This window comes from Tupaia chinensis, unplaced genomic scaffold, assembly GCF_000334495.1.
Source record: "Tupaia chinensis unplaced genomic scaffold, TupChi_1.0 Scaffold000627_1, whole genome shotgun sequence".
Classification (NCBI taxonomy): Eukaryota; Metazoa; Chordata; class Mammalia; order Scandentia; family Tupaiidae; genus Tupaia; species Tupaia belangeri.
The window spans coordinates 8,670,875-8,679,214 of NW_006160147.1; the positions used below are offsets into that span (position 1 = coordinate 8,670,875).

The 8,340-nt window shown below is 44.3% G+C and overlaps 1 pseudogene; it reads right to left on the minus strand.

Moving 5' to 3' along the window:
- Window positions 1-2,727: 2,727 nt before the first annotated feature.
- LOC102487340 (spliceosome-associated protein CWC15 homolog) overlaps window positions 2,728-8,340 on the minus strand; it is a 6,371-nt pseudogene continuing 758 nt past the window's right edge.

Below are 8,340 nucleotides of genomic sequence, written 5' to 3' on the forward strand. Positions count from 1 at the left end.
TGTTTTTTAATTTGATCAGAGAAGGAGAGAGAGAGAGAGAAAGAGAAAGTGAGAAAGCAAACTGCCAGGTCTGGGACTCAAATCACGGTCAACCATGTGGGAGTCCAGTGTCCTTAACCACCACACCACCTGCACCGCCCACCCCACCTGGTTCTTGATGCCACTATCTTTCCCATCCCATCTCAGCCAGCCCTGAATCATGGGCACATGGGTGCCTGTTGCACTCAGGGAACATTCTGTTTGTTTGTTTGTTTTCCCACCAGAGATAGAGAGAAAGAGAGGGAGAGGAAGAGAGTGAAAGCACCCCCGCCACACACACACACACACGTATGGGGAATGGTCATACTACAATCCTTTTTCCTCCATCTCTCCTTTCAGAATTTTGGGCATGCACGCACACAGGTCTGGCCTTTCTCTCAAGCCTCCTGGCCCAGGAACTGAACTATACAGTTGGCTATATGATATCCAGCCTCCTTTACCTCCCCCACCATGAGCTGGCCCAGGGAGGTCTTCTTACAACAACCTGGAACCTTCCCAGGTGAGTCAGTCTTGCAGAACATGACCTCTCCTGTCAGGTCCCCAGATCAATAATCGATTCAGAATTTTGAAAATAAGATGTTTCTTTGATTAATTTTTCTCTAATACAATTTTTCTTCTGGAAAATAATGCTTACAAGTTAGCAACTGAGAAGTGAACTACAACAACAGCCAGCCCTAATTTGATTTCGGACACTCTCTCTTTACTAAAAATGTCCTCTTCAGTATGTTGCCACAATATTAGGCAAAAATGGGAGCCAGGGTGATTACTTTAAATTCAAACAAGAGGCCTTTGGAACTCTAGATGTGTTTGACCTGCTGAATTATACATGTGTTTTTTCCTGAAGTTATACGTTTAAGTTCATTAACAATACCAGTAACCTCCATTAAATATACTAATTTTAAATGCAAAATGTCATCTTTGAAAATGAGATTGCTTTGCCAACCAGAAAAATGTGACTGTCGTCGAGGAGTTTTATCACCTGCTTAATTCTCTCCCTTCAGTTCCCTCAGGACAGCCAATGAACTTCAGTGTGCTTCGGCCTAAGTGTAGGGTTAGCTCTAAACTGAACAGGACACATCAATACTTTGGCTATTTAATGAACCGTCTTTAGTAAATTTAACAACCTTTATCAAGTTTTTTAGCACTTCCTGTGATAGAATTATTTCTGGGGATGGCATGCAGAATTCCTACTGATATTTATTTTTATCTGTTGCTTTTAACAATATTTTCATAATTTTCTAACATTTTCTAACTATGTCTTCTTTTTTTTGGAGAGGTTTTGTTTTGGTTTGTTTGTTTTTTTGTTTTTGCTATAGGGCATGTGTGCTCACCAGAAAGAGAGAGACAGAGAGACAGAAAGCGAGAAATCACCCCTCAGAGGGATGGCCAAAATGCAATCCCTTCTTCTCCATTCTTCTCTTGGGATCTTGGGCACGCACGCACATGCACCCAGCATGAGTTTAAGCCACCGAGTCCGGGAACCACGGTTGACTACATCGGAGTCCAGCGACATAGCCATTACACCAACTGCTAGTCCCTCTAGCTATGTCTTCTGATCTCCTTGTTTGTAATGATTATTTTCCCATTTAATAGATCATGACTAATAAACATTTATCCTGTTTTGTAAATAAATACAGCTCACCCACTGTGTGTAAGGTTAAATTCAAACACATGCACACTCATGCATATCTTGTTGTAGAGTAGAAATAGAGAAGTTAAACACTTACAGAATCTATGCTCTTTTTGGAATCATCTCAAACTCTATTCTGGATTTCAATCCTATGAGACGCATGGCTCTAGAAGGTTCTGTAGTAGTGCAGATTGGAAGAACTGTATCTGAAGAGCCATACATTTTATTAGCTGATTTAGCATTTAAAATCATGTGCATAATATCTATTCATGTTAGAAGAATAATTTTTCAACAACTGCGTGCGTCATTTTCTCTTCTGCCAAACCATATGCAATTAGATCTCATTAACAGTCCATACAACAACCAAGAAATTATGCCAATAATTTTTTTGCCCTTTGTTTTTGTTTAAAAATGTTTGAGGGACTTGTTGACAAATCCAGCATGTTGTGTTTCCAAGTGTCCTGCTAATTTTGAAGGTGTCATTACAAATAATATATTGGGGTTTGTCACTTTTGTTGAATTTTTCACATTGAAAAATATTTTATATAATCTGTTTTAAAGCTTTGCATTTGCTTTTTCGTTTGAAAATGCACTTCGAGTGAAAGTGAAGCCTACTAATTGGAATCTGTTGCTTTGGGGCTGGCCCAGTAATGCAGCCTTAAGGTACTGCACAGGGGAAGGTGGATCCCATGTTGCTGAACAGGGTTCAAATCCTGGTCCTAGTGACTTGAAAAACACTCCAGACTGCATGCATGCCCTAGATCCGGATGGGATGAAGAACTGGAGGAAAAAGGGTTGTGGTGTGAGGAGGCCCTGTTATGCCCTCTGGCATAACAAAAAGAATCAATGGTTTTCTCAACATTGTCACCATTTACAGCTGTAGATTAGCTGGTGTCTGAACTTGGGAATTCCTCTCATTTTCATTTCATCATTTTTTTTCCTTCTAATAATACGGAGAAATCATGTTAAAACTAAATTCATGCTAATTTAATTGAACGTACATTTGAGGCAAACCCGAAATAAATTTCACAATAATTTTCTTTCAGAAAAATGCTTTATAATGAACTCCAAATGTTAATGTGAAATATATACTGTTGACTGTCCTTTTCTGTTACATTTTACAGTCTTTAATTAAGCACATAAAACTGTACTACTTAATATATTTCTCTATGAACTTTTTATGAAATTTAGAGCGTACAGCATCATTTACAAATCTTTCGTCTCTCTTCTGATCATCCATGCCTTTTGCACAGTTCTTGAAGATGACATCACCCATCCCACCTTCTTTTAACTTTGAAGTTGGCCTGTGGCTGGGAAGGGTCCGAGATTAAGTAGTGGCTTTCTACCCAAAATGTTTCCCATTTGAATTCTTTCTTCTTTAGCTTTTTTTTTTCTTGCTCCTTCCTAACCTGTTCTTCAACACTTTCTTTTTTCATTTTTTCTAGTTCTGCAAGAAGAGCTACAGTTACGGTCATCATCGCTCTCCTCTTCAAAATCTTCTTCCTGCCTTTTGGCCGGAACCGCCATCTTCCAGTAATTCACCAAAATGACGAACACAAAGGGAAAGACACCCGATATATATTCTCTAGGCCTTTTAGAAAACATGGGGTTGTTCCTTTGGCGACATATATGCAAATCTACAAGAAAGGTGATATTGTAGACATTAAGGAAATGGGTACTGTTCAAAAAGGAATGCCCCACAAATGTCACCATGGCAAAACTGGAAGAGTCTACATGTCACCTCTCATGCTGTTGGCATTGTTGTGAACAAATAAGTTAAGGGCAAGATTCTTGCCCAGAGAATCAATGTGTGTATTGAGCATATTAAACATTCTAAGAGCAGAGATAGCTTCCTAAAACATGTGAAGGAAAATGATCAGAAAAAGAAAGAAGTCAAAGAGAAAGGTACTTGAGTTCAACTAAAGCACCAGCCTGCTCCACCCAAAGAAGCACACTTTGTGAGAACCAATGGAAAGGAGCCTGAGCTACTGGAACCTATTCCCTGTGAATTCATGGCATGATGGGTGTTAAAAACAAACTAATCTGTGGTCTATTAAAAAAAAATCTTCTTCCTCATCTGTGAGAGGATCATCTGCCTTGAGGCTGGCAACAGGAATCTGGTCTAATCGAGGCTTCTTTGACACTAAAGAGGAGGTTGTATGTTCTCGGGTTGGACTATCCCTATTTTTCTCTCTGGCAGCAGCTCTCTCTCTCTCTCTTCCAACTCTCTCCTAAAGTCATAGCTGCGAACCTCTTCAGGGGCATCCTGAGTAGTCTGTCTGTATTTTATCTTTGTATTCGAAGGTAGGTCTCTCTCTGCTCGAATACTGTTTTGAAAGTTGGCTCAAATTACCTTCTTCTGTTTCTCTTCCACCCCTTGCAGGTTCAGAAATTGGCCTGGCTGCTGCTGCCAGCTTTTATGCTTGTCTGAGGTCCAGTGCAGAAGCCTCTGGAAATCACACAGACGTCACTCTTCCTGTTGATTGTCTTATAATGGCAATGACCATGTTTACTCATATACCAGATCAAATGAAGTGTGTGTTTCAGATGATGGAATGTCTTTTGCTATTCAACAGATTTTTTTTTTTTTTGGAGAGATTTTCACTGTAGGGCGCGTGCGCTCGCCAGACAGACAGAGAGAGACATAGAGACAGAAAGCGAGAAATCACCCCCCAGGGGGGATGGTCACGCCGCAATCCCTTCTCCTCCATTCTCCTCTCGGGATCTTGGGCACGCACGCACACGCGCCCGGCATGAGTTTTAAGCCACCGGGTCCGGGACACGAACCGCGGTCGACTACGTGGGAGTCCAGCGACATAGCCATTACGCTAACTGCGGTTCCCCTCAACAGATTTTTATCATAGTCCTTCATAATCTCTCTTAAACGTGTTCATAGCAATTAGACACACTATTTCCAATAATGTTCACAATTCTTTTTTTTTTTTTTTTAATTTGTCAGAGCATGTGTTCACTGAGAAACAGAGAGAGAAAGGAAAACGAGAACGCACTTCCCTGGACAAGGGTTACGCCCAGCTCCTTCTCCTCCGTCTCTCCTTCCTTTCATGGTTTTGGGTACACAAGCTTGGCGTGTATCTCAAGCTGCTGGGTCCAGAACTCAAACCCAAGTTCAGTCACGTAGGATCCAGCTGCCTTCACCACCACACCATCAACGGGCCCATCATTCTTAATAAAAGTAGTGATGCGTTTGCTTCCTATCCTATCCCATTCTGTCCTGTCATCATCTATCATCTGTCCTACTCTACTCTAGTCCATTGTGTTAACAAGTTAAGTCTAGGACCAGTCCCACAACCTATTGGTTAAGGCAGCTGGATCCCACAGCACCTACCACATGGTTCCAATCCTGGATCCGGTGGCTTGAAAAACATGCCAGGCATCTGAGCATGCATGCCCAACATCCTGACAGGGTGGAGAAATGAGGATTGTGATGTGACCATGTCTCCCTTTCTCTCTCTGGTGAGTACACATGTCCGCTGGCAAATTAAAAAAAAAAAAAAAAAGAAGTTAATTCCAGTTCTAACCCATTAATTGCATTGGACGATCTAATCTACTAATGTACTGTTTTGCAAGTAGTCCGAATAATGCTGACATAAATAATAAATGTGTAAACAAACCAGAGGAATTCAGAATGGTAAGTTCTACAGCAAAATATGAAAGGATAAAGTGTAGAATAGAGAGTAAGAAAGGGGGGGGGGATTCATTTTGCCAGGATGGTCAGGGAAGGCTTCTTGGAGGAGGTCACACTAAATTGTGCTCTGCATAGTTTAGATTACTGATATGAGTCCATTCTTCAGCATTTATGGAGAGTTTGAACTCTTTTTATTAAAGAATTATTTAATTTTATTTATTTATTATTTTTAAAATTTTGCTATAGGGCATGTATGCTCATCAGAAGGGGGGAGAGAGTGAGAAACAAAGCTGACGGGACCAGATTCAAGGGGAGTCCAGTGCCTTAACCACCGTACCACCTGTTGGCCCCTTGAACTCTATTATTATTTTAATTGTGCTCATTATTTTGTACATATTCGGTGAATCTGCAGATAGACTGCACTTGCTGCTGACAATTCTTTTTCCACTTGAAAGAAAATCTCCCTCAGAACTCAGTTTCGTGCTGTGAAAGCAGACACTGGATCAGCACTGGTTCAATGTTGACTATTTCAAATGGTCTTAACGCTGGGGCCACAGGGTCCACATCCGTGTAGAGCAGACAAGAGCCCGGGCCAGCTGGTGCGAGTGGGGAAGGCCCTTGAATCTTTCAGAATAGGCCTCCATTACTGCCCCAGCATGAAATTTCATAATTAGAGATTCACTGCTTTGTCTTAAAAGCCTTCAATTAAGTCTTAACAACCATTTGTGCCTCTGTCGAATGAATATATAATTTTTTATGACGGACTCAAGGTTGAATGGAAAGAAAAGTTGGCCTGCTTAATCCGGCTGAAGCACCAGCTCTGCAGTCTACCTGAAGCACCAGCTCTGCAGTCTACCGAGGGCTTAGGACTGCCTGTCTGGACAGGAGGCCCGGCAAGGATACTCAGCGCCTGCTGACAGGGCCAGAGAGAACACACACCCCGAGTGAGCGGCATCTGACTAACGGCAAGATTAAAATAATGGCATAAAAAGTGACTGACCATTCATTATCCACATTTACAAACGAATTCTGATAGAACGCACTAAGAAGGCACAAATTGGTTCCCTCTTTTAAACCGCAATTATCATCAATTTTCTCCATCCCTGGTTTGCTTCTCAGCTCTAGGGAGGATTCGCCCTGGCCTTCCCAGTCCAGTCAAAACAAAAGCCTTCCCAGTCCAGGCAGCTCTGGTCACATCTGGCCCCAGGGCTAGGTGCTCTGGCTCTAAGTCAGGGAGTCTTAGAGGCCGGATGCTCCCAAGACAGGGCCAGATCTTGAGATCAGACACTTCTGCCTGTGTGTGAATCACTAAAGGGGGGGAGAAGAACTTGCCTTATCTTCTCCCTCCCCTCCCCTCCCCTCCTATGTACACTCCACTTCCCTGACCCAAGTCTTTTCTTGAGGTTTAGACTTTGACCTTGGTTATCTCTCATGATGTTCTCTCTCACTTCCAAAAAGGAGGGCACATGTGCATGCACATACATGAGAGAGAGAAAGCGACAGAAGGGGGCAGGTAGAGAAAGAGCGAGAATCTCCCAACCAGATCTGGTTGTGTAGACTTGCCAGATAAAACATCCAGTTAAATTTGAATTTCAGGATAAACAGTGGGTAACTTTTCTTTTTAGCATAAGTATATCCCAAATATCACACACAGCATGCTAATACTAAAAAGTTATTTGCCATTTATCTGAAGTTCAACTCTAATTGAGTACTCTGGAGAGATTTTTGCTATAGGGTGGGTGCACTCGCAGGAGACAGAGACAGAAAGCCTGCAATACCATCTCTTCCCTTCTCTTGGGATTTTGGGTGTGCATGCGCAGGCCCCTGGCATGAGTTTCCAGCCAGCAGGTGGAATTTCAACTCTCCCCCTCCTCCCACCGTTGGCCACGTGAAAGTCCAGCACCTTAACCACTACGCCACCTACTGGCACCCCCACACTCTGTATTTTTGTTTGCCAAATCGGGCATTCCTATTTGGGGCTAGTCTACTAACACCGGCTAATTAATACTATCCTGTGCCAGATGGAGAGGATTGAGAGTGGGGTGGAGTATGCCAAAAAGAAGATAGTTCCAGTTCTCGGAAAGTCTGTATTCTGGTTTCCCAGAGAACTGCGAACTCAGAGAAATAAGCCCCTGGACACCACGATGACTGCTAGATTGAATTTCTGAGCGCTAGGCCTGTTTTCCCGCTGCCTAAGAAAGGGTTATTTCCATGTATCTCATCACACAAACACCTGAGACACCTCTCCCCATGGGCGTCTCATTTCTTTGGTGCCAAGTAGGATCCAGAAGCGCATGGTTTTAACAAGAGCCCAAATGATTCTGCTCTGAGAAGTCCGTGGCTGGTAAGTCTATCCCTTGGCTTGGCGTTGGAGGCTCTAGGCTGCCACACTCGGCATAAAGCCATCGACCTAATTACACCAGTGGGGGCATCTTCGGGTCTTCCCCTCGTCTCACAACACTCCAAAATCTGTTATACGTTTTGCCGTAGTGATCTTTGCAAGTTGCGTTACACTTCGTAAAGTTCGTGCCATCTATCATTCTTAATTTGTGTGGCAAAGCAGCGCAGTTTATTCCTGGGTTGAAGGAGGACAGGGAGGCTCTCAGGGGCTAAGTCCACCCTGCAAGCTCGCGAAGCTGCCCGGCTGCAGCGCCCGCCCTCCTTCCACCCCACCGAGCCACCCCCTCGCGCCTGCAAAACCTTCAGGGGGCCACTGGCGTCGGGTCGACTGCCCACTCCGACTTTCAGGTGACTTCCGCCCTGCAACTAACCACAGACAGCAAATGACACGCGGGTGGGGAAGAGGTCTGTGCGCACGGTTCTGCGCCGGAACCAGAGCGAGGGGTGAGCGGTCCGGGTCTCCGTCTGACCGCGCAGGGCTGGAACAGAGCCGGGAGGCAGGCCTCCCTCTGGCCCGGCCCCCTCCTGCAGCTGGGCCTGTGCGCGGGCGCCCCGGGTCCAGGGACCTGCCGCCTGGAGCGGAGCGCGCGCGGGCACGGCGGGCGGGGCGCGCTCGCGCGGCGCG